The sequence below is a fragment of the Pimephales promelas genome, chromosome 10, assembly GCF_988280905.1.
Source record: "Pimephales promelas chromosome 10, fPimPro1.hap1.1, whole genome shotgun sequence".
Taxonomy (NCBI): domain Eukaryota; kingdom Metazoa; phylum Chordata; class Actinopteri; order Cypriniformes; family Leuciscidae; genus Pimephales; species Pimephales promelas.
The window spans coordinates 15,389,990-15,412,890 of NC_142778.1; the positions used below are offsets into that span (position 1 = coordinate 15,389,990).

Sequence of the window (22,901 nt, forward strand, 5' to 3'; positions counted from 1 at the left end):
ATGTTAACACAGGGTATTCCCTCAAAATAATTACACTTTAACTTCATTAAGTAAATTAGAGGTGTATAAGGTGACAGACTCACCACACTTCTGCTATTGCCACATCTTGGTTTGGAGATGGTGTGGTCACAAAATCATTGGATTGTCACTTTATTAATATGGGTTTACCAGGGGGAGTGGGATTTTCACAGCATTAAAATGTCGCCTGTTGAAATCACACATAATGATACCTTTGCGAATCATTAGCTAATGATTAATTAAAGCAGACAACTGGAAGGTGAAGTGCATAGCTTTGACTAATTGTGGTAATTAACACATTAATTTACACTATTAGTTAATAAAATATGTTATTAAGGAATTAATACACAATGACACATTGAATTAATAGCAATTCATGTATTACTTAATTTATTAATCATATAGACTCTTTATTAGTTGCTGATGCAGTAATCGTTAATTAATGGTTTAGTTCTCCATTAGTTATACATTAACTCATGATTATTTGTGTATTAGTTAAGCATGAATTAATGCATATTAGTGCACCCGTATTGTAAAGTGTTACCAAATCTTTTATTGAACCAGCAACTGCATGTTTTGTAAACTCGGGTAAAGAGACAAGAGCTATCAGCATGGTACACCCAAATAGTCCATCTGACCATTATGACAAAGATTATGTGATACGTGTAGCCTACTTCTTCTAAAGTGTATTATAAAACGTGTAAGAAATGTGATGTTACTTTAAATTATTCCAGCTGGATCCCCAGGACTATAAATACATCCTTGGGATCATTAATGACTGCAATCATTGGACTCTGACGGTAATATTATTTTCTCATGACCTAATTTGTGTTTTAATGCAGTTATGTTTCTAAAACTAAACTTCTAGTTAAACTCAGTAAGGCTAAGAAACCTATTCAAAAAAAGTTATAATCACTTACTTTTATTAGTAAGATCAGCAGTTACATTTTACAGTGTGATGTTTACTCATTTCTTATGTTTATATGTGATGTGGTTAGGCTGTTTCTTGTCTTTGTTTTTGTGAGTTCTAATATTTTAATAATTTCACATTAAGGTGATCCCACAAGAGGGGAGGGCTTTATACCTGAATCCATTGGGGGAGAGCAAAACAAATGTAAAGAGATGTAGGGATGTGACAAGGTAATCCAGACATAGCACCTTGCGTGAAACATGAAACTTGAAAACATGAAAACGTGAGAGGACTGTTCTACTTTTATGGTTTTCTTTTCCATTTCATTCAGATCATTCATGAGACAAAGGGGTGTCCACATATCAAGGTGGATGTGTGACACAGTACCACACCCACTGCAAAAAGACAGCAGTTCCTGTGGGGCCTTTGTCTTAAAAGTAACTAAACAATCAAAGTGCACTTAATACAGTATCATTGTTTTATATTATGTTGAAGAGGCAGAAACACACACACACTCTCTCTCTCACACACACACACACACACACACACACACACACACACACAACAGGTTTGATAAAAAAAAATACATTTGAAAAGATTACTAGTTATAGCGATTATAAAACGTAACATTAATTATTAAAACGTAACACTATAAAACTATTTGCCTCTGAACCACATTGTCTGTTGTTTATAGTTTGCAGAATGTATCTTGAAGGAGGAGACGATAGACTTTTCCTCCTCCGCAAAAGCAGTCAAAACAATCAGGTTTGAAATAGCCACCTGCCTCCTAAAAAACACAGGTAAGAATTCTGGACTTGCAATGAGTTTATATTAAATGTAAGCATGTTTTCAAATTAAATGTAGTGTTTAATATCACACTATACTGTATTTTCTATATTTGAATCATTGTTAGAAGACTTGATGGACCTGTGTTTTATCTGTGAGGAGAAGGAGAATGGAACTGACTGGGTAAGTATAGCACTGTATTCTGTGTGTAAAACATAATTTTAAGATATTTGCATTGAAATTATTGTTTTACTGTAAGAGTATATGCTAAATATGTATATTAAAACATTTAGATATGCTGTGATGTGTGCTCACGGTGGTTCCACTGCACTGTGCTCACAAGAGTGTGAGAGTGAAGAGCTTCGTCTGCCGGGCCTGCACCTAAGAGATAAAAAACTCTCTGACTGTAAATAGTTCATTTTAGTCTAGTGTTTATTGTAATTTTGTTATTGTTATTCAGTGCATGGAATGTAAATAAAGTTTTCTTTGTAAATTCTTAAATGGATAAGTAACCCAATGGCAGTAGTGTGGTGAGTCTGTGACCTTAGACACTTGTGCAGGTGAGGGGAGTGTGATTTCAACAGGCGACATTTTAGTGCTGTGAAAATCCCACTCCCTCTGTCACAGTCTTCGTCTGCACCATCCTGTCTGCGTCTCCAGCACTACACTCCCCATGATCCTCTTGTCTGCACACCTGAACTCACTCCCTCATCAGCCTCCCGTTCAGCGTCCTGTTCATCTGTTTCACCTGTCTTCACCTCATTATGTTTGATTCTTCTGTGTATTTAGTTCCCTCTGTTTTAGTCAGTCTTTGTCGGTCGATGTTGTATGTTACCCGGTGTTACCCTGCCTTCCTGCCTGTATTTCCATTAAATTACATCTCCATTGTGAATCTGGACTCCTTCCGTTCCTTCCGCCTACACTCCTGCATTCCTGCACCTTACCCCGTGACAGATCGACCGACCACCAAAAATCAACATGGACGCCGGGAGCTTCCAGGGGATTCTACACCCGATTCGCCGGCCCCGTTTGATGCTCGTTCCCCGAAAGCCTGCGCTCACCGTCAGCCCTGCCGAGCCTGCGCTCACCGTCAGCCCTGCCGAGCCTGTGCTCACCGTCAGCCCTGCCGAGCCTGCGCTCACCGTCAGCCCTGCCGAGCCCGAGCTTTCACCGCTGGTTCCGTCCAGCTCTCCAGAGATTGAATGCTCTTCACCGCTGGTTCCGTCCAGCTCTCCAGAGATTGAATGCTCTTCACCGCTGGTTCCGTCCAGCTCTCCAGAGATTGAATGCTCTTCACCGCTGGTTCCGTCCAGCTCTCCAGAGATTGAATGCTCTTCACTGCTGGTTCCGTCCAGCTCTCCAGAGATTGAATGCTCTTCACTGCTGGTTCCGTCCAGCTCTCCAGAGACTGAATGCTCTTCACTGCTGGTTCCGTCCAGCCCTCCAGAGACTGAATGCTCTTCACCGCTGGTTCCGTCCAGCCCTCCAGAGACTGTAAGCTCTTCACTGCTGGTTCCGTCCAGCCCTCCAGAGACTGTAAGCTCTTCACTGCTGGTTCCGTCCAGCCCTCCAGAGACTGAACGCTCTTCACTGCTGGTTCCGTCCGGCCCTCCAGAGACTGTATGCCCTTCACTGCTGGTTCCGTCCAGCCCTCCAGAGACTGTATGCTCTTCACTGCTGGTTCCAACCAGTCCCATCCAGACCATCCAGCCAGGGCCCGAGACCGTCCGGCCAGCGCCCGAGACCGTCCAGCCAGCGCCCGAGACCGTCCAGCCAGCGCCCGAGACCGTCCAGTCAGCGTCAGAGACCGTCCAGCCAGCGCCAGAGACCGTCCAGCCAGCGCCAGAGACCGTCCAGCCAGCGCCAGAGACCGTCCAGCCAGCGCCCGAGACCGTCCAGCCAGCGCCCGAGACCGTCCAGCCAGAGCCCGAGACCGTCCAGCCAGCGCCAGAGACCGTCCAACCTGAGCCCGAGACCGTCCAGCCAGAGGCCGAGACCAGGATCCCACCCAGCCTCCCTCTCCCACCTCCTCCCGTCATGCATCCGTCAGCCCCTCCGTCTGCCAGCTCCCCTGACCTAGCTGGGTCGTTGGATCCCCGGCCTTCGCCTCACACCTCCTCCATTTGGACACTTCCTCGGCCCTCTGTCCCATCAGCTCCCCCGTGGCTCCTACCTCCCTCAGTTCCTCCATGGCCCCTCAGTCCACCAGCTCGACCAGGCTCCCTCGACCCTCCGGACTCCCTTCGTTCCCTCGTCATCCTCCCTTCACCTTTGGACTTCCTTCCCTTGGCTCCGCCCCGTCATGTCACCCCCCCGGTTCTGTCGGACTCCTCACTCCCTCCAGTCACCCGTCAGCCCTCACTCCCTCTGGCCTCACCGTGTCCCTCTGTGCCCCTGTCGTCACTTCTGTCACCTGAGCCTACGGTGTCACCATGGTCCCTCGGTCCCTCCTCAGCACCTAAAGTCGTCTGTCCCTCTGCTTCACCCTGGTCCCCTCTCCCATCTGCTCCGCCCCTGTCAGTCGGCCCCCTGGTGTTGTCAGCCCCGCTTCCATCGGCTCCACCAGGGGTCCTCCCTCCATCTGCTCCGCCCTGGTCTCGCCCTCCATCTGCTCCGCCTTGGTCTCGCCCTCAGCCTGCTCCGCCCTGGTCTCGCCCTCAGCCTGCTCGGCCCTGGCCACGCCCTCAGCCTGCTCCGCCCTGGTCTCGCCCTCAGCCTGCTCTGCCATGGCCACGCCCTCAGCCTGCTCCGCCCTGGCCACGCCCTCAGCCTGCTCCACCCTGGCCACGCCCTGCTCAGGCCCCAGTTCGTCCCCCCTCCTTCCTCTGTTCTGCGGCGTGAGGTCACGCCTCCCGGGAGGGGGGAGTTCTGTCACAGTCTTCGTCTGCACCATCCTGTCTGCGTCTCCAGCACTACACTCCCCATGATCCTCTTGTCTGCACACCTGAACTCACTCCCTCATCAGCCTCCCGTTCAGCGTCCTGTTCATCTGTTTCACCTGTCTTCACCTCATTATGTTTGATTCTTCTGTGTATTTAGTTCCCTCTGTTTTAGTCAGTCTTTGTCGGTCGATGTTGTATGTTACCCGGTGTTACCCTGCCTTCCTGCCTGTATTTCCATTAAATTACATCTCCATTGTGAATCTGGACTCCTTCCGTTCCTTCCGCCTACACTCCTGCATTCCTGCACCTTACCCCGTGACACCCCCTGGTAAACCCATATTATTAAAGTGACAATCCAATGATTTTGTGACCACACCATCTCCAAACCAAGATGTGGCAATGGCAGTAGTGTGGTGAGTCTGTGACCTTAGACACCTGTGCAGGTGAGGGGAGTGTGATTTCAACAGGCGACATTTTAAATGTGTCGATGCGCGGGTTAGGGTTAGGCCTATGTCACATTGAGCACTGAGCAGCAAAATAAATAAATAAATAAAATAAGTAGCTTAATTTCACAAAATTCTTCACAGAAGCTCAAAGCTTAAAGCTGCAGTCCGTAACTTTTTTAAGTTAAAAATAATCCAAAATAATTATTTAAAAATATATATATATATTCTGCCAGTGGTCAAAACTATCTGCTTGCCATAGCTAGATTCAAAACGGTTAGCTTGTAATAATGATTTTAATTCCAGTGGTACTGCTGGGTTTCCACAGGAAATTCGAGCATGTCTTTGCATCATTACGTCACACCCATAAACACAAAGAAGGCGTTTCGAAACTTTCGGTTACCCGGCCGGCTATACTGCGCGTGAGGAGATGTAAAGATGTAATCAGTGGTGGAGGAAGTACTGAATCTCAGTACTTAAGTAAAAGTACAAATAACCAGATAAATATTTACTTTAGTAAAAGTAGAAGTAACACAATGACAACCATACTTAAGTAAAAAGTACCTGATTTTAAATGTACTTTAACTATTAAAAGTAAAAGTACTTGCATAACAATGTATTCTCTTAATGTCTATTTCTTTCTAATGATTAATAAAACATTTAATTCTAACTCATTCCACCTAATACTCCTATAATGATGTTCAATAATTATGGAAAAAAATTGTTGTCACCATTTCTGAAACAAGCTTGCAATTAGGCAATTTACACATCATGCTTATCCTTATATGTTAATAACTATGTTTGGCAGTAAACGTGATTAATTTGTGTTATTCTGAACCTCTTAGCTTGCCATAATCCTAACCAAACGTATATTACACACGGTGCGTTTCCTATGCACGTAAAAACACATTTTCGCGTATAAATTGCACGATAAACACACTGCGCGCGAGACGCATTTAGTGTGACCGGGTTGATATACTGTATCTATGGCAACCAAACGTCACTGGTGAGACAAACGTGCAACGAACGGACGGTCAGATTACGTTTTGGCAGGGGAAAAACTGATCAGAAAATGTAACGAAAAAGTAACAGAAGTTGTAGAAATGTAGTGGAGTAGAAAGTATAATAATTGCTGCAAAATGTAACGAAGTAAAAGTAAAAAGTATGCACTATTTATTCTACTTAAGTAAAGTAAAGATACGTGAAAAATGTACTTAAGTAAAGTAACAAAGTATTTGTACTTCGTTACATTCCACCACTGGATGTAATGTTATTGGCTTTTCTCGCAGGCTCGCAGCACTTCACATAATTAAACTTATGGCATCCAGAAAGATCCAAACAACAATCATCAGTGTCAACTGGAGATTCAGCAGTTATAAAAGCCAAAAGACTTCATACTTCGGATTTAAGGTGTCTAGAGAAAGAGAAAGAAACCGTCTCTTGCGAACACAAGGATTTAAACATCGGTGGGGCTTTTGAAAAGTTAACTCCGTGTTTTGAAGGGGTTCAAAACGGAAGAAGAGAATGCTTTTTTCTGCTGATCAAGTAAAGGCTGGTTCACACGGGACGATTTTAAAATTGTCGGCCGATTTTCCGAACCTGAGAGACCCCACACACAGCGATAAAAAATCACGGGTCAACGGTTTTGGTCGTACCGTGTGTGGTGCGCAGCCACACAGCAAAATCAACACATCACACACGAACCGATTTGACTCCCGAGCATTCCTAGGTCAGACGGAAAATCTCGCAAAATCCCTCGAGATCAAACGTGACTTCAGAGTAAACAATCATGGTGGACGAAGAGGATGCAGTGGTGATAGTGTGTAGTTTTTTTTTTTTTTTTTTTATTATATTTATTGTACATTTTCAATTTTTCAGACAAATAGACAATACAATCACAGGACAGAACCAAACAAACAAAAAACAAAAAAAAACAAAAAACCTCCTTCAGTTAGATTCAAATGGGCAGAAGATCACATCAATGGGCACAGGCAAGGAAGGTCAAAACAGATGTTTGCCTAGTGAGACATTATAAACCAGGTGAAATTGCTCAACTTGACCACATGAGATATACATAAGTATCTTAACGTTAAAGACAGAGGTCGACAGAAATAACAATGAAATCCTAAAAAAATAAATAAAAATAAAAATGAACACAGAAACATTAAGCTTTGACATTGCTGATTTTTAACAAGTGATTGAAAAGAGGCCTCCAAGAGGCTTCAAATTTCTCGATATTTCCGGAAATAGTATATCTGAGTCTTTCCACGTGCAAACTGGAGGAAAGTTCTGACAACCAAAACTTAAATAGAGGCTTCGAATTTTTCTTCCACATGCAGAGTATAGATTTTTTAGCAATCATCAAACCATACTGTATGGGCAGTCGGATAACATTATTAAGGCGCAACAAAGAGGCCGACCAGCCAAGAATGGCAGTCGCAGGATCCAAGGGAAGCTCACAAGCATAAACTTCAGAAAGGTGTGTAGTTTGTTTTTAATGAAAAAAAAAAAAAACGTCCTATACTGCCGGGCGCCGGCTGTTTTGATTTTGTTTCCCACCGGTGCTTCCTCTACGCCTCGTCACCTCGCTTTCTGATTGGCTACATGCCACAGTTTACAGGTTGCGTGCTCGTTCGTCCCCGAGGGACACCACAAACGAGGAGAAATCGGGCCAAAACAATCCAACATGTTGGATATCCCCGATTTGAGATCGGAGCGGTCCCGGCATCCTTCCGAGCAGACGAGAGCAGTCTTAACACACCACACACGGCAGGAATATCTGAGCAGATTATTTTACGATAATCAGAGCATCCTTAAGATTGTCGGAAGGGGTGATCGGGGCTAAAATCGGGCTAATAATCTTGCCGTGTGAACCAGCCTTAAGACATTTCAATAGTTCAATCGTGTAACAGTACGTTTTCTTAATTCACACAGTTATGGGGTTTCCTTTGTTTTGCCTTTCTCGTTTAGCTATTATGGAGAATATGAATTCTGAACTACAGGTAACCATAAAACACATTAAATTTAACATTAGTCATGCATTGCTGATGTTGTTAACATGAATAATTTGAGAACAAAGTAGGCTATAATTTGCACGGTTGCTGTAAATCACGTTGATTAAATCTAACGACATGTCGAATGCTTTTCCCCCTTAGTTGATCAAAACAAAATGGATGTTACTTACTTGTTCAGAAGACATTTTCCTGTGAATATTCTTATGTTGTTCAAACTTTCAAAAAGTAAATCTGTGATTCTGTATGATAGTATCCACACAGCACGGTGATTGACAATAGCACTCACCTCAAAACACTGTTCTTCCTCTGTGTTTCATTCCAATTTACAACCCACGCAAAGATGATAATCCCATGAATAACTCCAATTGCAGATTTCGAACAGAGATGGCGACAAAGAGGGAAAGCTACAGGCTGCAGCTTTAAACAGAATTACGCTTTGAACTTCAGAAACAGCCCACCTGTTCAGATGATCCGATGGAGCTCATATTGATCATCAGGGCAGCTACATTAGGCCTAAAAACGGGTTCACTGTAAACCTGGATTGTGTTAGACCTTATGGATGTCTAGAACACAGAACATGAACTGACATTAAAACTGAGCGATCCTGTCGGCGTGTCTGGAGATTTAAATAGCCCAAGGAATTAACTTATGCTGTTGTGCCACCTGTGTAAATGCGCACAGTGTTCTCTTAACTCTGTTTTAAAATCACAATAAAGTAAACCTAAACGTTGCTTTAGTGTTGTCTTAGTCACTGTTTTCACCAACAGCTGGAACAGGCCTCATTAGGAAAGAGACAAGACTACAAATAAATCTAAATTTTCGACGTAGGCTGCTCATGATGATTGAAACATAATTAAAGGAAATACACTATCTGTAAATATAGACTATAAAAGCCAATATCAATATTAAACATCCACAGATCTCTAACAATACAGTAACTCTTTGCTAATGGCTATTAAAACAGCATGTCAAAAATAAATAAAAGTTTATATGAAATGGTCCGTGTACGTTGTGTTCAATCGTATTTCGATTTGATATTGAAAGTAGAAAAATGAGAAAACGGCTCATTTATTCTTTTTTCTTTTTTCCAAAAAAATCAAAAAATGAGAATTCGGCTTGATTTTTATATTTTTATGTTCAGGGATAGAAAAAGGAAAAATGGCTTGAATATTCGATTTCCACATGTGGGCGCACATGAAACGCCCCTTTCTGCTGATTGGTCAACCAAAGATCAATGCTTTCCGTTTTTTAAAGTGTTCATTACAAATAAACTCTCTCTAATCCAACAACCGGACTTGACACAAATCACGCTGGGCAGGGCCTAGAAAGGGTTTTCTTCTCTAAAGGCATGGATTCGACAATATACACTAGATAAATATTAGCTGATTATTTCAGAAATTTTATGTAGATAATCTTGCATCTGAACCCACATCATTAGCCTAATTCAAAGCTGGGTAACCCTGGACAGCGCGCAGACCAGTATCCATTTAAGTGTAAATATGCAGCAGTCATAACTATTATTTTAGACTGCACATTGAGTTTTGGACAAGGGATGAAGCTTAAATATGATAGATATGAAAAGATATAAATTGCATTATTTAGTGTTAATGTCACAGCGCATCTATTTAGGTTGTTATTCTATTCGTTTTTTTGTTGTTGGTTGGTTTGTTTTTCATAGCTTATAGCTTTCATAGCTTATTATGTTTACCTTTGCAAGGGTATTTAAATATTTTTTAAATATAGGCGATTTGTCATCTTTTATAAAAAAAAAAGGAAATTTAATCGACAAATTCAATTAGAATAATAAGACAATAAGCTGTTACCAATCAAATTAAATTATTATCTTTTTTTTTTATTGTCTATGGTATCAACCAAAGAAGCTGCATCTGAATTCTGAACTGGCATGTAGACCTATTAGCCTACTATTAACTGTTTAATGCTGCTCAGAGGATTTACACAGTAATTACAATTACATAGTATTATGAAAGAACGTTTAAAATATAACATTTTGAATAGCCTTTTAAATATGAAATTAATGACTAAATGAAACAATACTTAGATTATTATGAGAGTAAGACCCCCAGTAGGTGGCAGCACGTAACTGTCTCTAGTCAGTCAGTCAGTGAGTCATTCATTCAACCGATTCGTTCAAAACGAATGATTCATTCATGAACCACTTGGCTATATTTGGGACATTGAATCATTGAATCAAGAAAACCCTTTCTAGTCCCTGCTCAGCGCGATTTGTGTTAAAGAATCAGTCCAGCAGCGGAGGACTGTTATTCTGTGGAAACTGTTAAAAACTGTGGAAGAGCTGAAAGTGTTGATATTTGGTTGACCAACCAGCGGAAAGGGGCGTTTCATGCGTGCCCACACGTGGAAATCGAATATTCAATCCATTTTTCCATTTTCTATCCCTGAACATAAAAATATAAAAATTCAAGCCGAATTCTCATTTTTTTATTGTTTTGGAAAAAGGAAAAAAGAATAAATGAGCCGTTTTCTCATTTTTCTACTTTCAATATCAAATCAAAAAATGAATGAACGCAACGTACACAGACCTGAAATAATGGAGACCATTTCAAATGTCAAGTTTTAATTTCATGGAATAAATAACAAATATACATAACATTTCCATATAATAGAATATAACAGTAAATGCATGTATATACCTACCAATAAATAAATATAATATCAAGTTTTGATATAGGCTATGGAATAAAACACATATAAAACATAACACAAATAAATAGGCTATAAGCTAAACATTGCTATTAAACAGCCATACACTTCAATTAGCCTGATGTAAACAAAACTCTGCAGAACTAAGGTAGGCCTATGCCTACGTTACGATTTTGCCAATGTAATTGCTGAGATCTTGTTCCCAACCAAAGTAATCTTTACTTCAATTGGCGGGCTGGTGAATTCGGCCTCAAAAGGCTTCCAGATTTCTTCTTTTATTTGTCACGTCTACCTAGCTCACAGTAGCAGTGACATAGGGGAGACCACACCGTTTGTAAAGTTAAATCAAAAAATAGTTTATTTAAACATTAAATGATGAAATGAAATCATAATTCAAATCAAGAAATGCATTAAGTCAGTGTATGAGAAGCAAGAAAAAACTAATCAAAATGCAGTGCAGATCAGTAAAGTGTAAACTATGTGTAATGCAAACAAAGCAAAAGAAAATATGGTGGAGTTGCTGCCTGCCTGGCAGCCCGAACAAAGCCGAGACGCACAGCACAGAGCAGACCAAACAACTGGCAGGAGATGCTTTTAAACAGTCCCTCCCATCAGCTGCTGTCTGGTGGACCGGAAACAAACAGCTCCCTCTTCAGGCTGGGAGTAGAAGACCGGCCCAACATCTTCTGTTCATGGTGAAGTGAGCACACCTAGCACAGCAAAGTCAGGCATGACATATTAAAAACCTTCCGTTCATTCTCCAACAGCATTCTGAGCATTCCAGGATCTGGTACATCCATGACCCCGAAGGCACCCACCACCTCGCATGCCTTGCTGATCTCCTGTAAAGAAAAAGTAAACATCAGCAAGGCTATAGCATACTGTCAAGGGCGCGGGAAGGGAGGTGCGGAGGTGTGATGCAGCACCCCCATATTGACAGGGCGCAAATCACACATGCAGACTACACAATGGGCACTAAACAACACCATAAAACAAAGCAGAGACCTGCACCACGAAGCGAGTTCAACATACCCAGGATATGTTTCGTAATCTGGCTTCACTAACCCTAACAATCGAGATCAGCGTCACCACGAAGCTGGTTATCTACTCTGTAAGTCAACCCAGGGTTTCCCAATCCCATGTGTTCACATAAAAGAGGTGGTGTTAGCAGCAGATGACCAATCACAGACATAAATAAGTCCACTGTCAGCAGAGCGTCATAGCCTATTTTACAAACGAAGAGCAAATTGTAACACTACAGAAATACAACACATGCAGGGAGACAGAAAATCTCAGAGAGTGTGATGCCTAATGAACAGGCGTAGTCTATAATTTGTTGATTTAATGCGTTCTTATGAGCTGTATACAAATATCAGCCTTATTCTTTCAGCTCGGCTGTGTGTCGGCGTTTCCACATTAAAATCTCGGACACTGAATAAATGGTCGTTCCACCTGACTTTAAAAAACTTCTTGTCACTTCAAAAATTTGATTGATTTATTTAACTCACTCAAAACTGCTCAAAACAAATATTCTTCTAAATTAACTTCATAAAGCAATGAAACGAAAAATCCACCAATGCCATAAAATGAGCTCAAATAGTGGTTGAAAGACTGAATCTCAACATTTAGGCTGCTAAAAACTCACCTCATTGCCTGCGCCCATATCGCAGAAGGTGGGGCGAACATGACCAGTCTGATAGACTTTAAGATAACTAGGCCTAACCTAAAATAAATATATCCCTACCAAACTGCTCATAATATTCAGCTCACATAAGGAAAATTAAACCCATTTATTTTAACGGCTGTGTGAAACGGAGGAACAAATAACAAAAAACCTATAGGTTTTATAGGTTAGTAGCCTATAGGCTTAGGATACTGTAAAAACCTGTAGGCCTACAATAATGTAAGGGTTTTTAACCAATCTCTGTGGGATGATATCGCTGAAGAGTTTTTTGGTTCCTCCATATCACTGCAGCAAACATAAAGCAGCCTATTGGCTAAAACAGTCTGTGGAATTTCCTACAGATGGTGATGTCATTTTTCAGAGAGCTGATTGGTCAGTAGGCGGCGTTTTCATAGAGTTTATCTCTTAGCCTATCTGAAACATAACCTACTCCAGAGCAGGCTAGCCGTTCAGCGTAAGTTACCATGGTGATCTACCCCGGTAAGAAGAGAACCACCTTCGTGGTAGTAAAAACCCAGGGTTAACCCCGAAGTTACCTTGATAAACTCAAATCTTGCTTCGTGGTAGGCTATAGGCCCTAGGTTAGTGCTGAATTCAGAGGATGCTCTGTGTGCCTAATAATTCGATGTCAGCAGCTGTTTGCAGCATTTTGTCACGATTATAGAGCTACATTTCTGTGATGCACGGATCAGCTCTCACAATATCTGAATAGCCTAATCATGTAGGCCTAGCCTACGCACAAATCAACTAATTTTTTTCTTAGATTTATCTTACCTCTACCGGTCCTCATAACTTTCCAGGTGATTTCTTTATTGTGATGATGTAGGCTATCAATGTTTTCTTTAACAGTTTACTTTCATGATTAGGCTAGAGATGCTGCTGTCAGACATTTTAAACGTATCCATGGACGTTGTAATGTCACAGAAAATAACAAGGGACATTTATGCGGCAAAACTAAAAAATTTAGTTATAAGGATATACAGAGGAAGTCTTTGAGCTTCTGAAATAATTTAGAGGCACTTATGAAGCTCAGGATTGATCAGGAGGATGGCTTCTTTCCTCCGAACAGATTGACTCTATGAACCTGGACATGTGTGAGAGACCTTTTCAACCAGAACACAGAACATCAATTCACGAGTTTACATGTTAAAGGGCACATATTATGGAAAATTCACTTTTACATGGTGTTTGAACATAAATGTGTGTTGGCAGTGTGTGAGAAAAACCACCCTAGAATGATAAAAATCCACCCAGTGTTTTTTTTTTTTTTACAATCTCAATAAATCATATGCACTGTCTCAGAAAGAGCTGTTCTAAGATTCAGCTCTTTGTGACGTAGAATTGAGCAAGGGGTTTGATTGACAGTGTGGTTGTGCCATAGACCCCGCCCTCGGTGATCTGTACAGCATCCTCCATTGTTTCAACGACAGCCGGTAATGTCTCTTGGAAACGTCTCGGTTACGTATGTAACCCTCGTTCCCTGAGTAGGGAACGGAGACGTTACGTCAGAAGTGACGGAGATTGGGGGATTTCGCATAGAAAGCCAATCCTCTTCGAGTATTAAATGTAATGAATCTTGGCCAGGCGAGTTACATCAACACATACACACACACACACACACAAACCTTTCACTTCCCCCACACATCGGAATGTGTGGAATGTTTTTGAACAAAGAGAAGGACTTTTGGTGTTTAAAAACATTCAACAAAATGTTTTCAATGGTTTTTATGTATATGTGTCTTCCCCATGTCACAGTGAAATAACTTTGTTTGATCACAGTTTAAATAGGAATTAAAAATACCTTCGTCATGCATTTGAAACATAAGTGTATATTGCTTTGATATAACATAATGTTCCTTGATATCTCTAGAATGCTTATTGAATGAAACACTCGAATATGCATAGAGATGTAAAGTAAAGTGTATTTTTAATTCGTTGTACTGCCAATGAAGATCAAATTGCTATTGCAAAACCCTCATTTAACACACCCCCTTCCACGAGAAGCGCGCGCTGAGGAACAAAAGAAAGCTTCCCGCCTGCAACATCCACTCTCCGATTGGCTCAAGCCAACAGGAAGGGGATGGATTTCTCCAAGGTGATAAATGTGAGAACGCAGGTCCGCCCTCTCTCTTCTTCTGAACTTTCCAGCGCTCAACATGTAAACCTCACGGGACTCTGATCCAACCATGGGTCTTTCCTTTTGTTCGTCTAAAAGTTTCATCTTTTCCTCAAGTGGACTACCAAGTTCGTCTTCCAGGAAAGGAAGTGGACTTTGCCGAACTATCTCCTCGGGTAACGTCACCTCAAAGACTCTCAGCCTTTCAAACACTGGCGCTAAATGCCGACGAACGCCACGTGACTCCCCACGGAACAAAGCAGCCATGAACGAGCCGGGACGGGCCGCACCAACATGCCGCGGCCGCGCTTCACGTGACGCACGCGCGCCGGACCGGCGCACCTCTAGCCGACACGTGGCCCGAACGGGTCGAGCAACGAGCCCACGACTCACACAGACCACATGTGCCTTGCAAGTATACCTTCTTTTAGAGCTTCTAAGAAGCATTAAGAAGATGTTTTTGGGGTGTCAAGAAAGGTTAACTGACTGTTTTGATGAACGTAACTCTCTCTCTCTCTTACAACTCACTCTCTCTCTCACTCTCTCTCTCAAACTCACTTAACTTGCGCGTATCCATTGTCTAAACGCTCTGCGTCGTCTTAGTTTGTGTTTTAATGTTTGTAAATACATGTATCATTGTAACGTAGTGAATGCTTAAGTAGTAACTTTATTAAATGCAAGATATGCTTACCTTGACTGATTGTCTTGCTCATAATACGGGTCAATGAAATGTCAATTTAAAGCTACACGCTTTACAGAACTATAAATACCTAAGAGGGTATTTGGTTATAGAGCAGGGAAGGCAGATTCTAGTGGCCACAGAATTTGTTTTCACAAGCTATATAACTTAATTGAGCTAATTGTAAGATCTAAAAGTCTTGTAAAACGTGGTCCTTGCAATCAATAACAATTAATTTGTGGTTGATTGCGGGGATGCACATGTATGCATGTGGGTAAAATTAATAAATTAACATGTAAGACCGGTCTGATCCAAATCTGTATGAATAATTATTAATTATCAATTATTAATTATGATATGCAAATTCCCCCCTGATCAGAACCGACCCAGAGTCTTTACATTATGGTGGAGAATGCTGAGCATTTCAAACTTGTTTATGAGCAATCAATTTCAAGCTAATGTGTATATTGTTATTTAATATTGTTTATGTAATATTTAATATTACACGCGCGCATCGGAGTGAACGCTTTGCGAACTCACGATATGATTGAGCTGGGCACGAAAGCCGCCTCAGTCAAGCACATTTAACAAGCTGCTAAATGTTCAAACATTTTAGTCACTGTTAATTGTTAAAAATAAACTGCAGTTTCCATAGTATTAAATTTGTTCTGGCACAGATGGAAGAGAAACCTCTGTGCATAAACGACACTTTTAATAATTTTAACTCCACTGTCCGGACGAAATTCTCTGAATAGTGTCGAAGACAAGATCGGTAAAACGATGCTCTTTTACTGTTCTTAAAAGGCCTTATATTATAATCGTTAGAGTAACGATAAGCTCCTGGTTGAAAAAAACATTGACTTAGCTACTCAATGTATAAAACCGTCAAGCATATTATCATAAGTGCTATTTGATATATGCCTGTTGGAGCAGGAAACAGACGAGTAATTCCTGTTTTCCTTTGCACAATGCAGCGAAGAAAACCTGCGAACGTGTTTTAAACAAATATAGCACCAAAAAATCCAAAACTGAAAACATTCCAATCATTAATACTAGTTGTGATAAATGTTATTTGGAGTTTTGAAACAGACGAGTAATTCCTGTTTTCTTTTGCACAACGCAGTAAAAAAAAAAAAATCCTGCCAAACGTGTTTGTAAAATATAGTACCGGAAAGAAATCCGTCGAGATTTAAAATTCCGTAATATTTGTGATTATACAGCAGGGAGGGTGGTAACGCTCCACTCCCTCTGAATAAATCACCGGGTCAGGGGGCTGGTTGTAATACTACTGCCAGACACTAGGGTGCGCCCTTGAGTGCTTTGCAGTATCAAATTTCCACCGGTGTCCTGACTTTACCCCGTGTGAGCGCAGTGGCGCCATCGTGTGGACACTAACAGCTAGGTCATCTTTTCCTCAAAATTCTCTGTTAGAAAATTCCTATTTTCTTACTGAAATTTTGAACTAGTTTCTCTAACTTTCAATGCATGTGCAATTTACAGCCTCGTTGTAATAACATGATTTTCTTTACCTTGACTGTGTGCATTTGTTTTGAATTTGGTTCAAACCACGTTTGAATTTAAAATTCAGAATTAAGTCTTAGCAGCTTCTGATGACCACTTAGAGGAAAGCGCCCCCTTGTGGCAGCCCCTTTTGCTAAGTCATCAGCTAACATCACTCTGTTTTTGCATGGCTCTCTCTGTTGGTTGTATTCTGGTTATCACTGATCCCTCACCGTAATCGTGATTATCATCAAATATGACACCAACCTTTAATTTCCTACACTTATTCAAATTTGGTTTGAAACAGACAAATTTCGAAGTTAATTTGAATTAATTCTCTCATTTCCCATTGGGAATTGTTTATGGCTTTATTTTTATATTTCCTCCTCAAATTATTTTTAATAATTTTGATCTGGTCTCGGTACAACTGTATCCTTACTAATCTAATGGTTACTTAACCCCTATGCATTTGCTCAATTTGAATTGTGTTTAAATCAGTTTGAATGCAATTTAAATCAAGCTCTCTGTCAGCCCGGTGAAACACTAGCAGGAAGTGGCCCAAAACCCTTAGTGGCCAAAACCCGCCACTACAGCTCGCTTCCTCCTGTGTTCTTCATTGCGGCACTCTATCCCTTTCCTGAATGGAGGCTAGGTTATTCTGATAAGTAACATTGTCATAATTTCCTTTTTGTTTATACCATAATTTTAGTAAAGCTGTTGCCTTTGATTTTTCTACAAAAACACTCAATTTGATTTAGATAAAGGAGCTTTAATTCACATTGAAGTACACTTGTTCTTCATTCTGTTTTGTGTTTGCAAGAAGAAATCTCTCTCGTGCTGTGATGATTTGACAGTCATCTCTGCCTGGGGTCCAGCGAGCTGGTTCGTCTGATCTGCGTCACCATCACTGACTGAGCGCGAGTCTCGGACTTTTCTGTATCTTCTGTTGGTGCAGCCCGCAACACGATATCACCAATCTGGCACCGCCGGTTGTGTTCAAGGTCAAGTTGCTTGAGAGGGCGCACCTCGGTACAGATGCACCGAAGGGCCTGGGACACTGCTGTCATGTGTGGGGCGACAGAAGGACCAACCACGATGCTGACTCCGGCCAGAATGACCTCATTTCACCCCAGGCAAACTAGAAAAGGTATTAAAACCCATCCACTTACTATTTGCCACAGAACCTAGAGATTCCCCTGGTAATTTGAAGTGGTTGGCTTCCTCCTCTCCGAGCCACAAACCGGCTCCAAACAGGCTTAGGCCTTCTCTTCTTCCCCTTTCTAACACTGCTGGTGTACTACTGCCATTTTAGTACAGACCTCCCCATCTCTGATGGTTGCATGTTACTTCAAACTTTGCTAGATTGCCATTGCTCTGTTCTGTTGTGCTCTGTTCCTTTCAGTTCACCTAGAGACAGAACCTCTCTGACACACCAAGGAAAGCTGAAGAATAGTTTGACAACCAAGTCGTTAGCACCAACAGGTGACCCCTAAGCTAGCGCCCTGTCAAAAACCTTCATTCAGACCCATGATGACCTACCCAAATTGTCCCACCAAACGGTTTAACTGTCTGCATCAGTTAACCAAAATTCTCATATACGGCTTAGCCTGTATTATAGCTCGTTAAACGTAGTCGAACTGGCATTGGTCTGTCTGTGTGTGTTGTGTTCCTCTCGTCCACAGTGAAGCCAGTATGTTCCAGTCCCACAGTCCCACAACCCGCTGGGACGACCTGGGACAACCTGGAGACATGGCTGAGATTCATGACATCTCCATCCCTGCCCAAAGCCACCAGCGACTCAGAGCCCCAAGCCAAGAGCAGCTGACAAAGACTGGGCCAGACACGTCACAACCTCGCTCACCAGCTCAACGCACACGCACGCCTCCGCGAAAGGAGCCGCATCGCCCTGGAGCACAAGGTTGTAACGCCGAGGATGACAACTACCCCGAGCTACCGAAGGAAGTGGAAAGACTTCAAACTGCCCTGTCTAATTTTCTACATAGACTGAAGAAGAATAGTCAGAGAAAAGAACTAAAAAGAATTCAACGAGAAACTCCGACAAAGTGAAGTCTCTTGCAAAGAGCAGAGACTGAACTGAAAGAGACTCAAAAGCCACGGCCTGCGCAAGAGGCCCGTGCGACCACCCACAAGCTCGTTCAGCAGAGACAAGATCTCGAACACGAACTTGACCCACAGAGTTGCAACACTCTGATAGACTGCAGCATGACTGGAAAGGGAAGGACACACACCACAAGCTTCCCCTGACCAGTCTGCACATTTCAGCCAATGCACAAGAGCTGAAAAAGGGGGGGTGGAAAAGCCCGCCTTCCACAACATCTCTGACAATCTACAAGACGGTGACCTTTCACCTGCTGTCTCCAACCGGTGAACGCGACACCGACACCCAGCAAGACAGACCCCGGAGGGCCTGTACCATCACCACCGGCTCCGAACGAGTTTTCTGTGGAACTTATAACGAACATGTAACTGAGGAGGACGCCAGTTTCAAGAAACTTTCCCTCCAAAAACCCGTCAGTCACCATAGTTCTCTCGGCCCCACACCATGCCCACTCAACGAGGCGTGAAGGCCCCCAGTAAAAATTCCTCAAACCCCAAATTATTCTGAACTGCAGAACCAGAAGACACACAGCACGAACACCGTGCAAGACTCTGCGTTTGTAGAATTAGAATTTTACTAAGTTAAAGGAATCTGAGATAGGCATGTAAGCCTCAACGGCCGACGGACTATGCACGACTCTTTTGAAACAGACAGTTTCTAGATGTTGTTTAAATCAGCACCGTTAAACATTAGGTTCCATGACAGTGAAGAGTTACAGAAAACACCAACTCCGAACAGGGCATACAGTACGTTACCCTGACGACAGAGTGTAGTAAAATCACCCGAGTTTTAACTATTGTTAACCTACAGGCGTGCACTCGATCATCGCGACCCAACTAAAACGCAACATGCAACACGCATCTTGATCGCTGGCTTATCTAAATGCAGATAAAACAAATAGCTGGAATTGACATCTCTACTTTAAAAAAAAAAACAGCCTTAGAGTCCCAACTGATATCAAGAACTTCAGCATTAAAGCGTAAGTCTGTGTAACAAAGGTATCACCCCAGCAGCTTGTTATCTGTACCGATATCTATTCTGCTTTGGGTAAAAAGAAATCCAAATCGCGGTATGACTAAACCTGTTCCTGACGAAGGAAGCCCAGGACAGAGTTATATGTAGGTAGACCTGGGAGACGCTCCCCCTTTCTACGAAGTAAAGGCCTTAATGTTATTGTTAGATTGATGTAATTCACCTAAATTTTAGCTGCATCGACAAGCAGAAAGCCACCAAACGATCAAAACAAGTTACTCGCGGAAGAGCTAACACTCATGCATGAGAGAGACGTACCTATATATGCTTAGACGAGCTTTGACTCAGCAGCAAACCTATTTCCTTACTCTGTAAACAAATAGAACAAGACAAGCTTTGACTTGCAGCAAATCTATTTCCTTACTTTGTAAACAAATAGAAGACGTGTAAAGTAAAGAACAGAGTTCCATGAGAAAATCAGCAAATGCCAAAACACATTTGCGTTTTACTGAATGCAACCAAAGTTCTTGAAAATCATAAAGTATAGGCGCCTCCTTTTAACCCATTAAAACGTGCATGATTCATGTAAAATATACAGACATTCTTCAGATACTGTTGAATTGCTCTGACACGCTCTGGTTCCCATGACAACAACTTGTCACAGGAAGTGTTACCTTGTAATGTCACTTTTGTAAACAAACCAGCCTGGGTGGCTAAGCTAACCTAGCCTAGCGACACGCTCTGGTTCCCATGACAACAACTTGTCACAGGAAGTGTTACCTTGTAATGTCACTTTTGTAAGCAAACCAGCCTGGGTGGCTAGCCTAGCATCAAGCTAACTTAGGCTAAGCTAAACTAACCCAGCACTAAGCTAACTCCGGCTAAGCTAACCTAGCTTAGCATCAAGCTAACTTAGGCTAAGCTAACCTTACCTAGCTCCCATCCAACATAAGCTAAGCTGAATAACCTCCACAGTTAAGAGTTAGCATCATTTACGTGAACCCTTACTCACCGCTCGTGTTCCACAGTGCAAAGTATTCTAGAATACTTTCTCAACACCAGTTAGGGTTTTAAATTACTCACTTTCCATGTTTACCATTCTTATTAGCTAAAGTTTACCTTCACAGGGTTAGGAATACTCCTTGCTAACCGTTAAGGACGAACTTCGCAGATGCCTTGTTAATTAAACTTAAGTTTAACTACATGAAAACTGCGTAACTAACTACAGAATAACGCGTGTAACCGTAGGAATTTTCATCGGCATGTTGACTAAAGCTTTGGAGGGACACACAATGTGGTTTTGAACACCCAACCGCTACAACCCACTATAGTGTTGATCAAAGCAAATCCAAAGTTTAGTCACTAATGCCACTGAACACTCTTGACCTCAGATCATTCCCGTGTTTTGATCACTTTATTTCCTTTTGCTTTAATTTTAATTTTATTTTGCCTCATTGATTATTTCTTCCCTTCGACCTTGATGATAATAGCAAGCAGCTATTCCCTTAGGTCATCTATATGATTTAATTTCATTTCCTCTCTTGTCCAAGTGTGGTTCTATTCCCAATAGGGCCCAGAAAGGAAACAGAGACCCCCTTATTTGTTATTTTGGCTTAGTTTCAACCAATGCACTCGTTTGTGACCCTGCAACGCAAGTAATTTCAACAATTTACTAGGGCACTACTAGAGTCCTGAGGGTCGATAATAAGCAGAATTTAAATAAGAAAGCGGTCCTTTCCCTATTATTGTTCACTTCGTCGAGCCATAGTGGACCACCAGCTAAGTCCAGAGAAATAATTTAGTCATAAGGACCACCTTACGTTATTTATTTCATCTCGGATATGTCCTTTCCAGGAAATACGCTCGGAACCACACAAAACTTAGCCCTAACATTGACAGCTAAGATAAGGACACAAGAGACACATAGCTTCATGCTAAACACTTAACTAACTTATTAAGCAGTAGTTCTGAACTTTTAGGGCCATGCATTAGTCACTCACAACAAGTGTGCCAGAATGCCACAGAGCCCCTGCTTAAACAGACCTCAACCTGCCAAGGAACCACTGCCCCAAACCACGGCATGGCTCCAAAAAGGATGCAACAAAGCAAACCAGAAAGGTCCCAAGATTCACTCAGGACCCTGCATCTACCCACGACATGCAGACAAGACTTTCACTTGCAAACTGTCTAACCAACATGACTGCATGAAACAGATTCTGCGTGATATGGATTACGTCCAGTCGCGAGGTGCACAGCTTCCTAGATCGTCAAACAGAGACTGTCAAAATGGACTACCAGCTGTTGCAATCAGCTTTGATCGCTTAACTCCCTGATCCAGAATCAGACAAAGGGTTATCACCACCGTGGACATCAAGTAAGACCGACTTGAAACTCCACCGACTTCGGCAAGCCTACTTCGAGAAGCAAACCATCAGGTATGAAAAGGATACCAGTTTCAGAACTTTGTTCCCTTAAAACCTGCATCCCACAGTGAGTTAGTCGATAAGCACCCTGGCCTGTGCTTGTAGCCTGTCTACCTCAGCTACGAGACTGGGCCCGCAAAGCTCACATTAAGCAAAGGCTTTGTCCGAAAAGACTGTGTAAAAACCCTCAGACTAACCTGTCTCTGAGCACGACTCAGAGCTGCCCCTAGAAGGCACCCCATACATCATTAACACCTTCACTGAGAGTTAAACCGTTCCAGGCCAGCAGAGGGCAACACAACAGTCATGGTGCTCATCTAACGCCCCAGAGCAAGAGCTCTGAAACATTTCTGGAAGCCAGCCGGCGACCCAGAATGGACCGCCCAGCACCAAGACACTCAAGCCCAACCAGCCCAGAGCGGTACCCTCTCAACACGCCACTGGTAAGCACAAGTCTGAGCACACATCAGATAACAACAGTGCAGCCACGTCACAGACGGCAGAAATCCTGAAGGTGCTGAAAGCGTTTCTGCACGAGACATCACAAGGAGACAAGTCAGACATCCTATGTCTCAGCGCAAGACCCAAGCCAGACACCCAGAACACTGCTCGTCAGCATCAGACCACAGAGCTCACGGTCGCATCACAAAGCGACAACACCAAGCAGCCACCA

The 22,901-nt window shown here is 42.3% G+C and overlaps 1 long non-coding RNA gene across 1 annotated transcript; it reads left to right on the forward strand.

The window, feature by feature from the left end:
* The first annotated feature begins 992 nt into the window (after positions 1 to 992).
* On the forward strand, positions 993 to 1,764 carry LOC148977343 (uncharacterized). Its single transcript, XR_016145431.1, has 3 exons — positions 993 to 1,158; positions 1,260 to 1,365; positions 1,623 to 1,764. It is a non-coding gene; the product is annotated as an uncharacterized LOC148977343 (long non-coding RNA).
* The last annotated feature ends 21,137 nt before the right edge of the window (positions 1,765 to 22,901 follow it).